General features: G+C 42.6%; 1 long non-coding RNA gene across 1 annotated transcript; it reads right to left on the bottom strand.

Moving 5' to 3' along the window:
• Nucleotides 1-10,461: 10,461 nt before the first annotated feature.
• Nucleotides 10,462-17,185, bottom strand: LOC134470807 (uncharacterized). Its single transcript, XR_010039970.1, has 3 exons — nt 16,831-17,185; nt 13,895-14,002; nt 10,462-13,384 (listed from the first exon to the last, which is right to left on the bottom strand). It is a non-coding gene; the product is annotated as an uncharacterized LOC134470807 (long non-coding RNA).
• Between the last annotated feature and the right edge of the window lie 2,334 nt (nt 17,186-19,519).

Here is a 19,519-nt window from a genome sequence, read left to right as displayed (position 1 = left end):
CTGTCTGTGCCCTCAGATCTAGTGCAAGTAGACAAACTGGGACACAATATAATCTATCTAAACAGAGTGGTGTGAGTAATGTGGGTTTTAATCCTGATACACACTGAACAATACTCTCTGCCTTCTTTTTTTAGATTATTCCTCCCCGTTCACTCCCCCAGGGTGTACTGTGCATTTTTGGGTCTCACCAATTCCCTCAGTTTTTAGATTAAGGGGGAAACCTGCTATTTACCTAAGTGGTTCCGAACCTTCTCCCTCCTGGACTTGATCTCAAGTTGCATTCCTTTACCTACAAAACCTGTCTTTCCAACCTATCTGCAGGTGCTGGTCAAGTTGCCCCTATTACTCTCTGGTTCCCTGTCACATAGAGCATTGTTTTTTCTCATATTTGATTTTTAGTCTGTAAATCCTTTTTCAGGTTAATTATATTTCCTACATAGAGCATCCTGGTGGGCCCTGCCTCCTGATGTACTCTGCCTGTGTTTCATTTTTTCTTTTTTTTTTTTTTTTTAGTATATCAATGCCATCTATATTAGAGATTATAGCCAGCCTTCTCTGCCTCATTTCTGTTGTGCTATTTTTCTGCCATTGGTTGTCTACTTTTCTCCTTCATTCCATTTCTGCTCTATTTATTGAGGCCTCTCTGCCACTGTTCCTGAAATCCTGGTACTTTTTATCTCTCTAGAATATACTTCAGTATTCTCTGTAGGGTTGGATTGGTGATCACCAATTCCCTCAGTTCCTCTTTGTCTCGGAAACATCTTCTTTCTCCATTAATTTCTAGAGACAGTTTTTCAGGGTACATCATCTGGGCTGGAGGTTATTTTCTCTCAGGGCTTGGAATACTTCACTCCAGGTCTTCTTGATTTGATGGTCTATGTTGAGAAGTCTGCCATGATTTTGATGGGTTTTTCTTTATAGGTGATCTGTTTCTTTTCTCTGACTGCTTTTAATATTCTGTTCTTATATGGAATTTCTGGAATCTTTATTATTATATGTCTGGGTACAGATCTATTTTGGTTGTAGGTGGCTGGATTTTTGTATGCCTCATACATCTGAATATCATTTCCTTTTCCTATGCGTGGGAAGTTTTTCTTAATTATTTCTGTGAGTAGCCTTTGTAGTTCCCTTGTTTTTACTCCTGCTTCTTCATTCACATTCTTTATTTTTAAGTTATAGATCCTCTTCTTGTCTTCTAGCTTTGTATTGCTAGTGCCTGTTTCCTTGTTATTTTTAAGAGATTTTCCTTTCGTGATCACACATTGCAAATCTGTCAAGTTTTAATAGTCTAGTCTTAGTTTCTTTCAAGCAGTTTTATGAGCTTTCAATGGTGTTTTTTATTTCCTGATAATCTCTTTTAACCTACTTCATGTATTCTACATTTTCTTTATATTCTTCATCAAATGTTTCTCTCCTTTTTTTAATATTCCTCCATTCTTTCGTCTGTGTCTTCTTGAGAGGTGCTTAGCATTTCTTTTATTAATGTACTTATATCTTGCTTTACTTGATTAAATATTTCACTTTTGAGCTCCTCTATGAGGACCTGAAGATATCTCTTTATGTCACTGGTGCCATGTCTGGTATTGTATGTTTGCTGCCCTCAGTCTCTTTTGTATTTACCTCGCCTGGATCAACGTTTTTAGAGCTGGGGGCTGGGAACTTTTTCTTATTTCTTTCTCTTGTCATGTTTTTGGTTTCTTCCAAACAGGTGTATAGAGGAGGTCCCAACCCCTTTCCTTGTTGGTTATGGTTCTTCTGAAGTGTGCTGGCTAGGGATTGCTGCCACCTCCAGTTTGATATTGGTCACTGAGGTGCAAACAGGGGTGGTATATGCCAGACCCTCTCCTCCAGGTCAGTCAACCTGTGGGGGCCTTCACTGCATTAGTGTGCACCACATAAGGAATTGGTTTGGGGTGACTTATTGGGTCCTGGCCAGAGGCATAACATAGGCCAAGCATATCCCACCAATCTGGTCTGGGAAGGGAACAACTGACTGAAGTCACTGCTGTTCCTTGTTCCTGCCCATCCTGCCCAATTCCAACATGTCAGCCAGTTGTTTATCCTTTTCCTGTGAGAGGGTCTTATTCCCAGCACTCACTGTGGGTAATGCAGGTCCCTTGCCAGCTCTGTTCTCCATTGGGCTCGCCAACTTCCAACTTTAACATGACTGTGGTTCCCGCGAGTCGCAGCTGCAGGAGTTCAGTCAGCTCAGTGGAGCAGCAGGAGTTCGGGCGGCTCAGCAAGTCATGGCTGCGTGAGTTCAGGCACTGCAGCAAGGGCACTGTGGCTGCTAATCTTAGCTGCTCCAATGGTAGCCCCAGGTCTGCATGTTTGACCAGTTCTTTTGCCTTTAGTTTCTTACTGGGTCAAGAGGGTCCATCTCCTTCTGTGCAGACCTCCCCATGATGTTTTATTCTAGCATCTGAGTTGTCTAGAATTTGATTTTTTTCTTTCCTTTTCTTGATATGGTTTTATCAATTTTACTTATTCTTTTAAAGAACCAACTCTTTGATTCATTAATTCTCTGTAGTGTTGTCTTATTCCCAACTATGTTAATTTCTGTACTGATCTTTATAATTTATTTCCTTCTAAGAGCCTTGGTCTTGACTTGATCTTCTTTTTTTTAGAAACTTGTGTGCAGCATTATGTTGTTTATTTGTGCTCATTTTGTTTTCATGTTTTGAGAATTCACTGTTATGTATTTCCCTCTTTGGATATCTTACATTGCATTCCACAGGTTCTGGTGCATTTTCATTAAATTGTATATATTGTATAATGTATTCTTTAATTTTATCTATGACCGATTTATTGTTCAGGAGGGTGTTATTTAATTTCTATGTATTTATGTTTTTTTGCAATTTCTTTTGCTATTAATTTCCAATTTCTTTATACTACATTAAGATAATATGCATGATATAATTTAAGTTCCTTTGCATTCACCAAGAATATTCTAATGGGCTAGCATATGATCTATTTTAGAGAACATCCTATGTGCAGCTGGGAAGAATGTGCATTCTGATATTGAGTGGAACATTCTGTAAACATCTATTAAGTCTATTTGTTCACAGCTTTGATTCTATTATTTTTTTTGCTGACTTTTTGTGTAGTTGATCTGTCTCTTTGTCACAATGGGGTATTAAGGACCCCATTACAATTGTGTTACTGCATAGATGATTTTTCATGTCTATTAATATTTATCTCACCTACCTGGGTGTTCCCGTATTTGGTGCATATATATTTATGATTGTTTCCTCTTCATCTTTAATTTTTCCCCTAACAAGTATGTAATAACCTTCTTTATCTCTTTTGACCTTGTTTGGTTTGAAGTTCACATTATCTGAAAACAGAATAGCTATCCCTGCTTTTTTCTGTGTTCCTGTTGCATGGAATATTGTTTTCTAACCTTTGACTTTCAGTCTATGAATTTCTTTTTGCATTAAATGTGTTTCTTTATGCATCATATTGTTGGATCTTCTTTCTTGATCCATTATGCTAATCTATTTCTTTTAATTGATGAATTGAGATCATTTACATTGATGTTTGCAACTGTTGTATATTGGCTTGTCTTTGTCATGTTGTATTTCTATTGTTGGTTCCCTGTTTTTCTCCCTTGTTTAATTGGTTGCCTTGCCTGGTGGTTTCTTTCTGTTGTTGGTCTGGGAATTATGGTCATTATCATCTCTATTTAGAATATCTTTCAGTATTTTCTCTAGGGTTGGTTTGGTGGACATGAATTTCTTCCGTTGTTCTTTATTGTGGAAGTACCTTATTTTGCCATTAATTTAGAAAGATAGTTTTTCAGGATACATCAATCTGGGTTGGAAGCTGTTTTCTTTTATGGATTGAAATGCTTCACTCCAAGTTCTTCTTGCCTTAGGGCTTATGGTAGAAAAGGCAGCCATGATTCTAATAGACTTTCCTTGACAGATAATGTTTCTTTTCTCTAACAACTTTTAATATTTTGCTTTTACAATGAATTTCTGGGATCTTGATTATTATATATCTGGTATAGTTTAATTTTGTTTATTACTGTTTGGAGTTCTATGTGCCTTGCTTATCTGTATATCAGAGTCTGTTCCCATATTTGGAAATTTTCTTCTATTACTTCTGAAAATAGATTTTTATATCATTTGCATTGACTGTTGTACTCTCATTGACACCTTCTTCTTCTTTGCATCATCTTGGAGTTGTTGAATTGTCATTTCACAATTTCTTGTAATTTTTAAGAATTCCTTCTTTTCATGATTGCTAGCTGCATGCAACCCTGTCTTCAATGACTGAAAGTTTATCTTCAGTTTAATTCAAAGTTTTGCTAGTTTTTAATTGAATTTTTAATTTCCTTGATATTTGTTTGGATCCACTTCATGCATTCTATTTCTTTCCTATATTATTAATTCAAGGTTTCCAATATTTTCCTATCCTCCTGTACCTTTTTTTAAGTCTATGTCTTCTCTAGCTATGTTGAACAACTCCTTTATTAAAGTCATCATTTCTGAGAGAGAACAATGCTATACCAGTAAGCAAGCTCAGTCTGGGAACCAGCGCCATGTGCAAGCTGTCATTGGACTGGAATAGCCAAACCCCAGCCTCTTCCCATGAGTCAGCACCATTTGCAGACTGAGGGTAGAGAAAACAAAGCCACACAAGCAAGCAAACCCAGTCTGAGAAATAGCACCATGTGTGGCCCACTGCCAGACTGGAATAGCCAGACCCCAGCCCCTTCTGGCATGAGGGCTGACAAACAAGAAGTACCTACATCCCCATCCCACCCCAACCCCCACTGTAAGCGACAGGCTTATCTGGAAAAACACAGACTGTGATGATAGCTATGGAGGTGAAAGGCAATCGGATGCCTATGGTGCTTTGGTGTTCACAAATATTGCAGGCTATGGCCAGTGGTCTCATCATAGGTTCAGGGGATAGTGATTCACAGTGTGGCATCTAGAAGGATCTCTTTCTGAGGGTGGCAGCCATTGTTGATTCCCTATGATCTTGTTTTGGAAATCCTATATTTGGAATTTGGAATTCCATTGTTTTGTTGGGTTGGGTTTTATTCTTTTTTGTTTGATTATGTCAAATCCAATGGCAGGAGCAGTTGTCTCAAAAATAGCAAGATGTATTATGGTAGCAATTTTGAATTTACTATAGGCTTGTTTTGAAGTCCTTTATTGCATTCATTGTTTTGTTTTTATTGTTTCTATTCTATTCTGTTGTTTGATTTTTACTATGTCCAAAGTTATCTGCAGCTATTTTGAAGACATGAAAAGGCATTGTAGTAACTATTGTTGATTTTTTAATGTTTTGAAGTCCTGTATATTTTACACTGGTTTGTTTTGATTGGTTTTATTGTTTTATCCTCTTTAAAATTAAAAAAATAAATACTGTTATCAGTTTTTTATTTGAGAGATTATTTCTGATTTGATTTTCTCTAGAGCCACATGGATTTGTTTCTTTACTTCACTTGCTACCTTTTCAAAAATTTCAGGTGTCTGTTTTCCAATGTCTTCTATGTTAATGTCTCCTGTACTTGTCCTGGATGGGCTGGGTGTTGGAGATCACAGTTGGTTTTTCATTTTGTATTTTTACCTCTTGGCTAATATTTCTGTCTTTTCAACAGTTGACTAGTCTCAACTGTTTGTTGCATGTTTTAGGGTTCTATTGTGTGACTGATTCACCCAGCTGCTGAGTACTACAGTTTAGGGAAGGGGCCAGTCAGAATTCCTCCTGTGAGGCTCACTGAGTAAGTCCTGGATTCTTCTTGGACTGCCTACCTAGTAACATTGATATGAACCAACCTTTAGCTCATATTGGTTCTGTGGCTTCAGACTTTTCCAATCTGTCACACCTACCTGTCCATAGTGAACATCCAAGCTGAGGTCCTACTGTGTCACTGGGGGTCTCAGAAGCCCAGCCAGGTTCCTCTAAGTGTAGAGAGGCCTCACCAACACTCTCACCAGCCTGCCCAGCATCCTCTGTGTGGAAGAAGAGTTCACTCATGCTCTCACCAGCCAACCTAGGCACACTGGGTGGGGAGAGGACTCACTCATGTTCTCACCTGCCCATCAAAGTCATCCAGGGGTAGAGAAGGATCTCTGAGGCTCCTGTACACCCAATGAGGTCCTCTGGATAGACTTGGGAGTCACACATGCTCTTGTCTGCCCTCTGAGGTCCTCTACGTGGGGTAGGGAATGCTAGTGCTCCCTTAGGATGCTGAGTTCCTCCAGGCATGGGGGAGGAGTTTATGACATTATCACTGATTGCTGAAATCCCCTGGGTGAGGAGAAGTGGCCAATGTTCCTAAAGCTGGTGAGGTCCTCTGGGTGGGGGCAGGGGTTGCTGAGGCACCTGGCAGCTGCTGAGATCTGAGTGGGGTCCTAACTAGAAAAATTTTAAATTATATGTGTGCCTCATATTATATTTCTATTATTGATAGTGGTCTTAGTATAGGACTTCCCAATGATATAGGGAAAACAAATGTAACTCCCAACCTGCTAGATGTCCAGTGGACAAAGTTTGTGTTCCCTGTACATAAAGAATGAATTGTAAGGAACAAGAGACGCTGAGTAGGAAAAGTTACTGGGGAAAAGGAATGAAGAAAAAGACTGGGGAATAGTGACACTACCGAGAGACAAGAAGAGTCCCAAATGAGTTGCCAAGGAGCCCACCTCTAAAAGGAAATGTTACAGAGCAAGATGATGATGTGGGCACAGTGTGGGTCACTATTATGATCAATAAAGTTTACGAGTGTAGCTGTGGTACATCTAATGTTGCTGAGCTTGTCCAGCATCTGGACCCCTCCATCCAACCCACCCGGAAGGCTTCAGCAACTGCCAGGAGCTGCAGCCACCACTCCCCTGCACCCAGCAGAGGCCTCTTTCTGAGCCCATGCAAGACCCCTGTTATGGTTGATACACTGTGTCAACTAGAGAAGTCTAAAAGCTTAACTAAGTAACTCAGCAGCTCTAAATACTAAAAGTAAGTGCCGTTACCTCTCTAGGATATTGTCCATTTGTCAATTTGAGAAGGTCAGAATTTTAACCAAGTGATTCAGCAGGAAGCCAGAGTCCTTATTTTGTAAATATTGTCAACCTGGGTCTTCCAGGGGGAGAACCACAAGTGTCTCCTGAGATCCGCGCCATGTTGGAACTTAGGACTCTGGGAAACCAAGCAAGTACCTCCTTCCCTGGTAAGTGGTAGCGGTGTGGCAGATTGCAGCCCTTCCAGGGGGAGAATCACCAGTGTCTCCTGAGATCTGCATCATGTTGGAACTTAGGACGCTGGGAAACCAAGCAAGCAGCCTGCCTCCCTGCTAGGCAATAGTGAACCTACTGGTGCATGGCCTAGAGTCAAACATCCCACTTCACCTACCCCTCTTCCCTAGCCCCCTATTAGCAAATGGGAACCAGAAATCTGAGCATCTCTTGGGAGGTTGACCATAGCAAATAAGGGGGGACTTCCTTCTACCATCTCTTTGAAGGCAAATATTTTTATTACTGTTTTGCTCTATTCTGATTAATGGTACTTCTCTATTCAATATTCTGTTTTGATAAGTTCTATAATGTTCTGTATTTCATTTTATTTTGATATACGTGATTCAAAGAACAACTATTGTAAAGGTAACAAAATATACTGTGATACCTATTACTGTTTAAAAAAACTAAAAGAAAGTATTGTCAGCCTGTGCAAGAGGAGAGCACCGAGAAGCTGTGAGTGCTACACCCACTTAAGCGTCATAGCCTGCTTAGAACATAAGGGAGGAAAAGAGGCTTGTTCTTCCCCCTCTTTGCTCTTGCTCCATTCATTGTCTTCTGCTGCCTTGAAGGGTTGCCCCTGTGCCGTGCCACCCTGCCTTGGAGCCAGCGGGTTATGGACTGAAACCTCCAAAAACTGTAAGCTAAATAAATTTTTCCTTCCTTAATTTTGGGTGTTGGGTATTTTGTCCCAGCAATGAGATAAAAGTAACCAAAACAGCCCAGGCCCTGTCTGCCTCCCCAGCAGAGAGCTGGTCATTGCCCAGTGTGAGGGTTGTGCAGTTTGGACCTACTCTGTGTGCCAGTGCTGGCCCTGAGCTGCCTGCAGAGCTTTGGAGCTTGTTACATCCAGTGTTTGGGAGTTTTCTTAGCACATCTGCAAACCTTACAGCACAATAGGGTGCTGTTTGTAACAATCCTCTTTCACTACTTCTTAATATTTCTTCTTTTAAGTTTTTAAAGACAAGGTCTTGCTAAGTATCCCAGGCTGGCCTCCAACTCACAATCCTACTTTAACCTACCAACTGCTAGAATTACAGTTGTGAGCCACTATGCCCTGTTTAACCCTAATGATAATCTGCTCAGACTAAGATAACCAGGAAAATGACTCTTGGATCTAACCCTTTCTTATCCTTTCTTTTTACTTTTTCTGAGACAGGGTCTTACCATGTAGTTCAGGCTGGCCTTGGACCCATTGCTAGGATTATGGGCATGTGCCACCATACCTGGCTCATATCCTTCCTTAGCAAGAAGAAAATATTTGTTTCATTTTGTTTTGTTTTGTTTTGTTTTTGAGACAGGGTCTTGATCAGTGCTTCAGGCTGTCTTTGAGCTCACACCAATCCTCTTGCCTCGGACTCACAAGCGATAGTATTACATGTTTTCACTACCACACCCGGTTGAAAATATTCTACTTGTTACAGATGTCAAATATTTAGGACTTACCCTGTTGAGTGTAGTGGTACAGGCCTGAAATCTCAGCTGAATCAGGAGATCTTGAGGTGAAGATGAGTCTTGCCTACATAGCAAATTGGACAATAGAATGAGAACTGGTAGCCAAAAAGAATCTGGCTTGCCCAGGTCCAGTGTTACCAGTTTGGATTCTCGGCCCCAACCAAACCCAGAGGAAGATGCTTGTCCTTCATCATGGGCTGCCTCCTTCACAGCTCTGCTCCACTCAGCTCTCCTGGCTGAAGGCATCGGGGCTTCAAGGCACAGGGTACCCACAGCTCAGCCACTGAGGACTCCACTTCTGCAGGCAGAGCCTGCTGTTGGCTCTCCTTTAAGAAGCTCTCTGACCAGGCCAAATTCCGCTGCTCTGTTTACCCACTCCCGGGCCTGAGGTCTTCTCCCCTTGCTGTGGTTGTCCTTGCTCATCCTCCTGCCTCCTTGTTCTCTTCTCTTTGCTGTTCATCTTGCTCAGGTATTTGTCTCCCACTTTGCTTTCAAGACACTCACCATCTACAACTATTAGGACATTAATAACTCTGTCTAGTTTTGCGAGACTCAGTTGCCCTGGTCCCTTTTAATAATTTTTCTTGCAAAGCAATGCCCACTTTTATGAGGGCCAGAACTTTTTCATCCTATTCATGGCAAGCCTCAACTTCTTGGAGAGTACCTGACACACAGGGATATGTGCTCAGGGTAGTGGACCGAGATGCCCACTGCATCCCCCGATGCTGGGAGCTGAGACTGAGGCTTAGTGCCCAGGTTCAAATGGCCGCTCAGGGTGAAGGCGCCATTGAAGAACTAGGGATTACGCACCAATAGGCATCCTCTGCAGAGAAGGCCAGGAGCATAGAGATTTGAATTTCCTTCACTCCAAGTAAGATTATGCAGGGTTATAAACTGCCCAAAAGTTTCTTCTACCAAACAGTCCTTCCCTACCATTCAAGATGGTATCCTCATCCTATAATCAGAAAATAGTTGACTGCCAATTCTTTCTGGTTATACTCCTACAAATGACTTCAAAATCTGATAATCACCATCATTCAACTTTGTTTTATATTAATAGATTCATTCCCAAGTGATTGTATTATTCCTTTTTTTTTTTTTTTTTTTTTTTTGACAGGGTTTTGCTATGTAGTGAGGCTGGTCTTGAGCTCTCTTTGTAGCCCAGGCTGGTCTGGAACTTTCAACTGTCTTTCTGCCTCAGCCTCCCACATTCTGGAATTACCAATTTATGCTGCCACATCGGCTACCAAGTGATTATAGATTAACTGACACCCAGGAAGATATCAGAGAAAAAAGTAATTTATCTGCCCTCCCCGCAAGTTTTTCTGGTAGAATTTTGTCTGTGAAACTAAGAGGCAGTAGGTCACTACTTTGGTCACTACATTCACAAGGGTGAAGGGTATAGATGAGCTATAAAAAACCTAGCTGGATCCAGTGTAACCCAACAAGATCGCCTGCACCACAGATGCTACAGAAGCCGGAGCACTGGTGCTGGCTTCGCGGGCAGGCCACTCTTCTCCCTGTAGGTAGAAACTGCCGCACCCACAGCTGGGCCTGGCCCCCCTGACAGCTTCCTTTACTCCCCCCAAGCCTCAGCAAGGGAGAGCCTCATCCACTTGCAGCACAGGAGGAGACACTACATTAGGGATCAAGCAGCCGCTCTCACCTTGCTAGGAGTCATCCTCCAGTGGCTGTTCACAGAGGTGGCCCTAGAGGGCATCTTCCAAGGTTCACACAGCTCCCCAGACCTTCCTTGTTTGCAACAAGGTCTTTTTCCTTTATTAAAAAACCGCTTCTTCTGGGCATGGTAGTGCACACCTATAACCACTAGCACTCAAGAGCCTGAGGCAGGAGGGTCACTGCGAGTCAAGGCCAGCCTGGGCTACATACTGAGACCCTTCCTCAAAACCCCTGGAAACAGAAAAAAACCCAAACCACGTACCTCTTCTCTCATCACTTACCATCTCTGAGGGCCTTTCCTCTTCTGTCCCATTTTTCTTCATCCCTTCTCCTAATTTTCTTTATTTTCAAATGACTTTATCTTAGTGAAAATGCCTTTCCCCTACAAATACTGCACACACAACAAACAATGCACAGTACTAATAAGTGTGTCCTGCACTCACAATCACAATCACAAGGACAAGTTGTGTATTGGCTTTCTTCAGGATCCGGGGACTTGCACAGGTCAGGGTTATCATTCCTGTGGGACAGAGGATTGGACTCTCACCTGCCTTCCCAAGCCAAGCCTGGTCTTTGAAATCTAGAGTGGGGGTGCCCTCTGAGGGGGCAGCCCCCTGCTGCCCTCTGAGCCCTGAATAGCAGCCTGAGCACCCTGCTGTTACACAAAATAATCCAGAGGAGCAGACTCTTTCCTTCAAAAAGAAAGTTAAGTAAACTCAGGCGATTCCGGTCCTGTCAGATACTGTGAGACTGACAGCAGCCTCACAGGCTGGAGAAAGGCTGCCTGGGGACCCTGGAGCACACAGCATTAAAGGTTTCCTTTTGATTGTCCCCCAAGGACCACCAATGACCAGTGACCACATCAATCTTATCTGTATGTCCCCATGGTCCTAGTTCTTTGCACGTTTTAGACAAGAGCTAGAGGTGTGATGTGTGAACCACCTCTTTCAGTCAACAAAACCTGCAAAATGTCCTCTTCGGGCAGGCAAAAATGTCCTCTCAGGGTCTCCACACCTGCTTGTTCCTCCCCAGCATCACGGTCTGAGAAAGGCAGGTTTTATAATATCCACAAAGGGTGGAGCCTGCTAACTGGCCCACAGCTCCACCCTACACTTGCCTCCAAGGGGGACTTCCACAGTTCTGTGACCTCCACAATTTTATGACCGAGGGGTTCAGAACTTCAGCATCCTCACCTGTTTGAAAAGAATAAGTTCAAAGGCGCTGCCCTCTTGGTAAGTGCTCCAACCTGAGCCAGGAGGAGAACCAGTCAGCGGCTCCCATGAGCCTACCAGTGTGCAGGCTAAGAATCAAACATCCCATCCCTCTCCCCCACTGCCCGTTAGCAACTGGGGGCAGGAGGTCTGAGTATCTCTTGAGAGTATGTCTGTATGCAATATGGGGGATTTCCTTCTATCTTCTGTTTGAAGGCAAAGGTTGTTTTCACTGTTTTGTTTCATTATGATTAATGGTTTTGCTCTATTCAATATTCTCTTTCGATTGGTTTTATAATGTTCTGTTTTTGGTTTGACTTTGCTATACCTAACTACTGGACAACTGTTGTGAAGATAACGATATATTCCATGGTACCTATTACTGTTATCCCGGTATCCTGCTCTGAAGTTCTGTACCAGTTTCACTACATTGTCTCGATTGGCTTTGTTCTCTCTTATTCTTTAAAATTAAAAAAAAAAGGAATAAGTTCAAGGGACCTGAAGGCTATCTTTTCCTCAGCCTTCCTAGTTCTTGAGCACAACACTTGCCTTTACCTGGTACTGTAGAGGTTTTTTTTTTTTTTTTAATATTTCTAAAACAGTTCTATTTTAACTTCCACCAAATTTTTAAAAATATCACGTTTTTGCCTCTTCATACCTCTTATGGGTCAAATTCTAATACAGTATGTTTCCATAAGTAACAGGAGACAATCATCAGTGAAAATTTCAAGGACTAGCGGGGGGGTTACACTCCTGTAATCCCAGCACTCTGAGAAACAGAGGCAGAAAGATCCCAGTGGGCCAATTTAACAATTTAACAAAGTCCTGCCTCAAAAAGTTAAAAAATGCTAGGGATGGGACTCAGTGCAAAGGCCCTGAGCTCAGTCCTCAATACCAAAAAAATAAAAAAGTAAAAGTTTTAAGGACTGCTTCTTTCCTTCCCCTGTCATTCTGCACTCAGGTGCTCCTGTCTCTGGTCTTTGCTGTCAAGGTCACTGCGATCAGCTCTTTCCAGGTTGTCTACAACACTGGGGTAATAATGCTCCCAAGATGGTATCAGGGAAAAATCAGAATTTAAGGCCAGGCATGGTGGTGCACCCATGTAATCCCAGCACTCAGGAGGCTGAGGAAGGAGGATCATTGTGTAAGAGACCAGCCTGTACTGCAAAGTGATTCAAGACTGGCTTGAAGTGCAGGATGAAACTGTCTCAAAAATGAAAAAACATGTATCAGAATTTAACACTTTGTATCTTGCCGGCTGCTCTGAGGCATAAGATGGTAAACATGTTTAGTCACTTAATGAAAACAAAAAACTCATTTCTGCTCACACTGAGCTGTGCAGGCTCCTCTCCCAGAGTGGCTGGACTTCCCACTGTGTCCAGAAAAGTGAGCAGAGAGCTGGGCCGACCAGGCGCACAGTGCTGCCACCTGCTGGGCTTTCTAGGACAAATCTTCCAAACTGCTCTCCCTGTGCTCTCGTAGTTTGTCCTGATCTCTTCCATCCCCATCTTTGCATGACAGGAGAAAATGATCCCTGGTATCTGGTTCTTGTCCAGCTGTAACTGTCTGTCCTGTCACCAAAGATTTTATTTTGCAGATCATGAGAGTTTACCAACAGCACCTTGCCGCAGAATGTAGAAGATCCTCCCAGCAAGGTGCAGCTCACAGGCATTTGGTTGCTCTCCGGGGTCATGCTCTCCTTGGGTGCAATGCTCAGCTCCTTTTCCTTTGTGCTCTTTGTCAGCCGCTTTGGCAGGTATGGATCAGAAGTGGACTATACTAGTGACACTGAGAACAAACATAGAAACTTAGGTCAGCGAAGTGGACGCATCTGAATAAGCAGTGGAGACCTGGTCCAGCTGGCCCTGGGTGGGACTGCCCTTGAGTGGAGTCCATCATTGAGCTTGACTCCTCCTCAGCCCTCAAGGATCAGTCCTTGGTGTAGCTCAGGCTCAGTGAGTCCTTGGTGCTCAGCTCAGGTGCAGTGGTATTCCCAGAAATACATTTTATTTAGAATGCAGACTTCATTTGCTTTTCTTGAAAAAGGGAGAGGAATCATGAAAGTTTTTTCGCTGTTTTATAAAGAAAATATTTTGTAAACTTTGCTTTGTGAGAAATTTGGACAGTGGCCAAACTGCTGAATTTTTTCCCCTCAGGAGAAATAATGTCACTCAATACTTAGTCATTACTTTCAGTAATGACTAAAGGAACCATTTAGCTTAGACATTTTCCATATGCAAATGTATTTAAATTTAACATTAATAAAGTAGCCTGGAAACCCGATGTGGTGGCACATACCTGTAATCCTAGCACTTGGGAGGCTGAAGCAGGAGGATTGTCACAAGTTCGAGACCAGTCTGGGCTACAAAGTGAACTCAAAGCCAGGCTGAAGTGCTTAGCGAGAACCTCAAAAAAAAAAAAAAAAAAAAAAAGAAAGAAAGAAAAGCAGCCTGTTTTTAATATTACAATGTTTAATTTTTCAATCTGCTTTTTTCTCTTGGTACTGGGAATCTAATTCAGGGCCTCACACTTTCCAGACAGGCACTGTGCCACTGAACTACATTCCCAGCCTGTTTTGTGATCAAATCAGTTCTCAGAATTGCTAGGGAAGTGCTGTACCACTGACCTCCACTCCCAGCCACTGAAGTATTAAAATTTTAATGGGGCTCCTTTATTAGTAACTATCTTGAGAGTCTTGGGTAGGAAGATTGTGAGTTCATAGCTAGCCTGAGTTACATAGTGAGTCTGAGGCCAGCCTTAGCTAGTGAGATACTGGTTCAAAAAAGCAAAAACAAAGCCTGTTGTGGTGGTTCATGCCTATAATCCCAGCACTGGGGAGGCAGAGGCAGAAAGATGGCCGTGAGTATGCAGTGCAGACCAATCTGCACTATACAGTGAGACCCTGCTTCAAAACAAACCAAAAAACCTAAAGTAGCTTTCTTTGGCTCCTTAGCAAAAGAAGCTAACAGAGGAGAGGCCTGCAGGAAAGGAATGCAGAGAAATGGGGAAGGAGGAGTTATTCCCTTCACAGTGGTTCTCCAGGATCCACTGGAGAGCTTTCAAGTCCCACTGCCAGGTTGTACCCTGGGCCAGTTAAGCTCCCACCGCTAAAGTGAGACCCATGCATGTATCAGGTTTCGCCAACCCCCCCCCCCCCACTTATCCCCTTGGGCCAGGCAAATGAGGTTCACAGGAGAGTTGTGACACTGCTTCTTCACTGTAGGGTTGCAGTGCTAATCTTTTTTTCCTTTGTGTTGGGTTTGGGGGGAATTTTTTTGAGACAGATCTCCCAGTGTAGCTCAGACTGGTCTCAGACTCAGAGCAATGCCTCTGCACTCTGAGTGCCCGGGTTACAGGCATAGGCCACACATCTGGCTTCACTGCTAAGGTTTTATTTCTGGATTATCATGTAGTGCTTTGCCTCTGGGGCTTAGCACACATATGCAGCAGTTTATTACTTTATATCTCTAGTAAATACTAATTGCAAATGACCTCACTATAGCCTAGAGAAGAAGAGATGAAGCTGATGGTCTTTTGAGTACATATAATTCTGTGACGGAAAAATATTTTTATCTGAAATGTTTTATAATCAGTACAATATTTATGATCTCTAAGAAACTACAATGTTGAAGTGCATTAAAATGAAAATGCATTTTAAAAAATGCTGAGGATTTAGCATGTCTCTGTTTTAGTTTTGTTTTTTATTTTTGAGACTGGTTCACTGTTTCCCCAAGCTGATCTGAAAATTTAAATCTTTCTACTTCAGCCTTCAAAGTAGTTGGAATTATAGGACTGTGTCACCATGTCTGACCTTAAAAATTCTCCTGGGTGTTGGGGAAGGTCACAGCCTTTCTCAAAGAGCTGCCAGGGCAGTGGTTTTCAGACAGGAGCTTGAATCAAACCAACTAAAGTATTTTAAGGGGTTTTTTTTTCTTGATAAATTTTTATGAGTGCATGTTGGCAGTGTATAATGATTATGTTCATTGTGGGAATTGTACACAACACATCTTAATTCTTTTGACTTCTCTCCAGATTCCTGGGCCCTGGACCTTGGATGATGAACCTAGGAGAGGGGAGAATTTTAATTTCTAGCAGATTACTTGCTGCTGTGAGCTTGTGGGCCCCTGTGAGGACCACTGGGCTGCGGTGCTGGCTAAAATCCCAGGCTAGTTGGACACAGCCATATGTAACTCTCATCCCCGCAATCAGGAAGCTGAGTCAGCCCTGGGCTGAGTTCAAAGCCACCCAAGGCTCTGTCTGAAAAACAATCCTAGGCTATGTCTAGGTCTTACAGAGGAATCTCAAACAAGAGCTGGGGATAGAGGTCCACTGGCAGGATGGCTGCCTTGCATGTGTAAGTCCCAGAGTTCGATCTTCATAATCACCAGAAGAAAAAAAAAAAGAATCTTAAATTTTACTCTTTTTGGACTTCCAGGAGAACATGGTGGACAGATAACAGCAGCTAAGGAAGCTCTCTGAAAGACTCGGCTCAGAAGTCAGGAAGGGTGCGGAGTAAGGAGTGATAAGCAGGTGGAGATATGCTCTGCTGACCCAGGAACGACCAGGAACCTGACCAGGAACCTGCTTCACGTACTCTATGCTTTCTCTGTTTTCTCCATTAAACAATTCTCCCCTCTTTTTCTGTTCTTCCATTCCACCATCTGTTTTTTCTTGGGTGGTGCTTAGCATTTCTCTAACTATTCTGTTTACTTCTAGCTTCAGGTCATTGATAACTTCATTCCTGAACTGATCTATGAAGCTCTCTAGATGGCGCTTTATGTCTGTTGGTGCTGTGTCCACTATTGCCTGTTTCTCAGGATTGGGGGCTGAGGAGCCTTTCTTGTTGCTGCCTCTTCCCATATTCTTTGTTCCTTATATATGCAAGCTTATATAGGAGGCCCAGCTTCCCTCCCTGTCAGCCACAGCCTGATCGAATTGTGCCGGCTAGGTGTTCCCACCCACCGCAGCACACCGGGAAGTTGTAGACCAGGCAGCCTACGCGGGGCCTGCCCCTCCAGGCCACCCTCAGGCTCTGGGATCTGGGTTGTGCTAGCCTACTGGGTCTCAGCCAGCAGCATCACGTAGGCTAGGCACTTCTCACCAATCCCGCTTGAAAGGGGGATATGTGGCTGAAGTCGCTGCAGTGCCCTGCTCCCGCAAGTCTGCCCGGTCCCAGAATGTCTTCCGCTGGGGTCTCATTAAACTGTGAAAGAGTGTCAGTTTCTCTCACTCACCTCACTGAAAGTCAATGCACAGCTCCCCGCCCGTCCTGTTTTCAACTCCGTTCGCCAATTCCCATTCTCAGAGCTTCCGTGGCTCTCTCTCCCTGCCAAGCCGATGTAGACGCAGCCGCAGTGTGGCAGGAAACCCAAATCACGGCTTCCAATGGCGCGGGCTGCAGCCTCCATACTGAGGCCCCTCTGTTCCTGTTCTAGCACCAGGACTGCATTCCAAGTTGGTTTCTCTCAGCCCAGTTCGTTCCTGGGTCAGCAGAGCATATCTCCACCTGCTTATGACTCCTTATTCCGCACCATTCCTGAATTCTAAGCCGAGTCTTTCAGAGAGCCTCCGTCGCTGCTGCTATCTGTCCGCCATGTTCTCCCGGAAGGAAGTATAAAAACTTGACTAAAAAATTATGGTTGAAGTTACTTCAGCTTGAAGTTTTCTGATAGTAGAAATTGGGAAACAGACTTGCTAAAATAAAACAGACTGTGATAAAATTAGCATGGTACTGCCAAAAAATAAAAAAAGATCTGAGGATCAGCACAACAGATTAGAAGATGCAGACCCAACTACAAACACACTCAGCCACCGTATCTTTGACAAATGGGTCAAACATGTTCACTGGAAGAAAGATACTCTCTTTAATAAATAGTGCTGAAAAAATTGGCTTTCCAAGTACTGAAGACTAAATCCAGACCCCTGTCTATCACCATGCTCTAAAATAAAGTGAAAATAAATCAAAGATATAAATATTAAAATTGAAACACTAAATATACTGTAAGACAAGGTATGTAGAAATCTTGAAAGCATAGGGGTAGGCGAAGGAGTCATGAATAAAAAGCAAACTGCACAGGAAGTACTTCAAAGAGTCAACAACTAGGATCACATCTTATTAAAAAGTTTTTGCACATCAAAAGAAATCAGAGCAGAGTGAAAAGAAAACCCACAGAATGAGAAAAAATTTTAACCAACAGCCCCTCAGACAAAGTACTTCCAGCTAGAACATATAAAGAACTGAAAAACATCAGGCCCCCTAAATTCAACGACCCAATCTAAAACTGGGTATCTGAAATGAACATTCACTTCTCAGATGAAGAACTACAAATGGCAAATAAATACATGAAGAAATGTTCACCATCACTGATCATTTGAAAAATGCAAATTAAAGCAGAATTGAGATTTCATCTCACTCCGGAAAGAACAGCTATCATCAAGAAAACAACTGATAACAAATGTTGGTGAGGCTGTGGAGAAAAAGAAACACTTCTCCACTGTTGGTAGGAGTGTAGACTGGTACAACCGCTGTGGAAATCAGTGTGGAAATTCCTCAAAATCTAGGAATGCAGATCCCATTCAATCCAGCTATTCCACTTTTGCATATTTGCCCAGAAGTAAAAACATCATACCACAACAATATATATGTACCCATGTTCATAGCAGCACAATTTGTGATATCTAAATCTTGGAAACAATCTAATGGCCATCAACCATAGAATGGATAAAAAAGATGTGGTATATTTATACAATGGAGTACTACTCAGTTATAAAAAGGATAAACTTGAAGCTTTTATAGGTAAATGAGTACAATTTGAGACCACGCTCAGAAGTGAAATAAATCAGACTTGCATGTGTAAATATTGTATTGTCTCCCTAGTGAAAAAAACTGAAACAGTAAGCAAGATTCAAAATGTAAAATAGAATGTTACAGTGAAAGGGAAGATACTCAAAAGAAACTAACTACTGGGACGGGGGTAAGGAAAAAAAGAAGGGAAAAGGTTATATGTATATATTCATATATGTATACAGTCATATATATACAAGACAGATAACTATACTACTAACCTCTGTTAGCTTATCAAAAAGAAGTTTGTGCCATCTTTGAGTGTGTGATCATTGCTTCCTGCCTATATCTTGTAATCTGAGCTACTTTGAAGTTAATACATAATGTCCTATTATTTTGTTTTGAAATTCTGTATTATCATTTGTATTCTTTTTTTGTTTTTAAAAATAAAAAATTAAGTTGGGAAAGAAAATTTGAACCAAAAAAAGCAAGCTCCAGGCGGGAGGGTGCAGGAGGAAGAAGCGGAGGAGCCTGCTGCAGGCTGGGCCTCAGTCCTGTCCCGGGAATCCGCAGGCACAGCTCCTGTTCACGGTGAACGTCCTGGCAGCCTCACAGATTCCTCCAAGACAGCGGAGTCTGGGTGAGGCTAATCACAGGCCGCTGTATCCTGGGCGTCTTCTGCGGGCTGTGCACGGGGTTTGTGCCCTGGTGCATCACAGAGGTGGCTCCCACCATTCTGACGGGCTCCCTCGGCACCCTCCCCCAGCGGGACATCATGATGCGGGGGAGGTTCTCACACTGAGCAAGAGTTCATTTCAAGCCCACTGAGTGAATTCACAGAGAAGCACACTCAGGATTAGATGGGACGTATTCAGGGCTGTGTATTTCAGACAGTTTGTGGTGACTATAATCCGTCGATTGTAGCAAACAAAGGCAGGAGTATAGAAAAATGAAAAGAAAGAAAATTTTATCTTTCTTCTATGATAAAAGAATGGACCAGGCCTGGTGCTGGATGTCTGTAATCCTAGCAGTCAGGGGACTGAGGCAAGAGATCAAGGCCAGATGTAACTACATAACGAAACCCTGTCTCAAAAAAACCCAAAAAGAATGAATAGCTTTTTTAAAAAATTAAGGTTACT

The sequence above is a fragment of the Cavia porcellus genome, unplaced genomic scaffold (assembly GCF_034190915.1).
Source record: "Cavia porcellus strain 051 isolate PalLab524CR breed Dunkin Hartley unplaced genomic scaffold, mCavPor4.1 scaffold_16, whole genome shotgun sequence".
NCBI lineage: Eukaryota > Metazoa > Chordata > Mammalia > Rodentia > Caviidae > Cavia > Cavia porcellus.
This window is presented reverse-complemented; position numbering and strand designations above follow the sequence as displayed.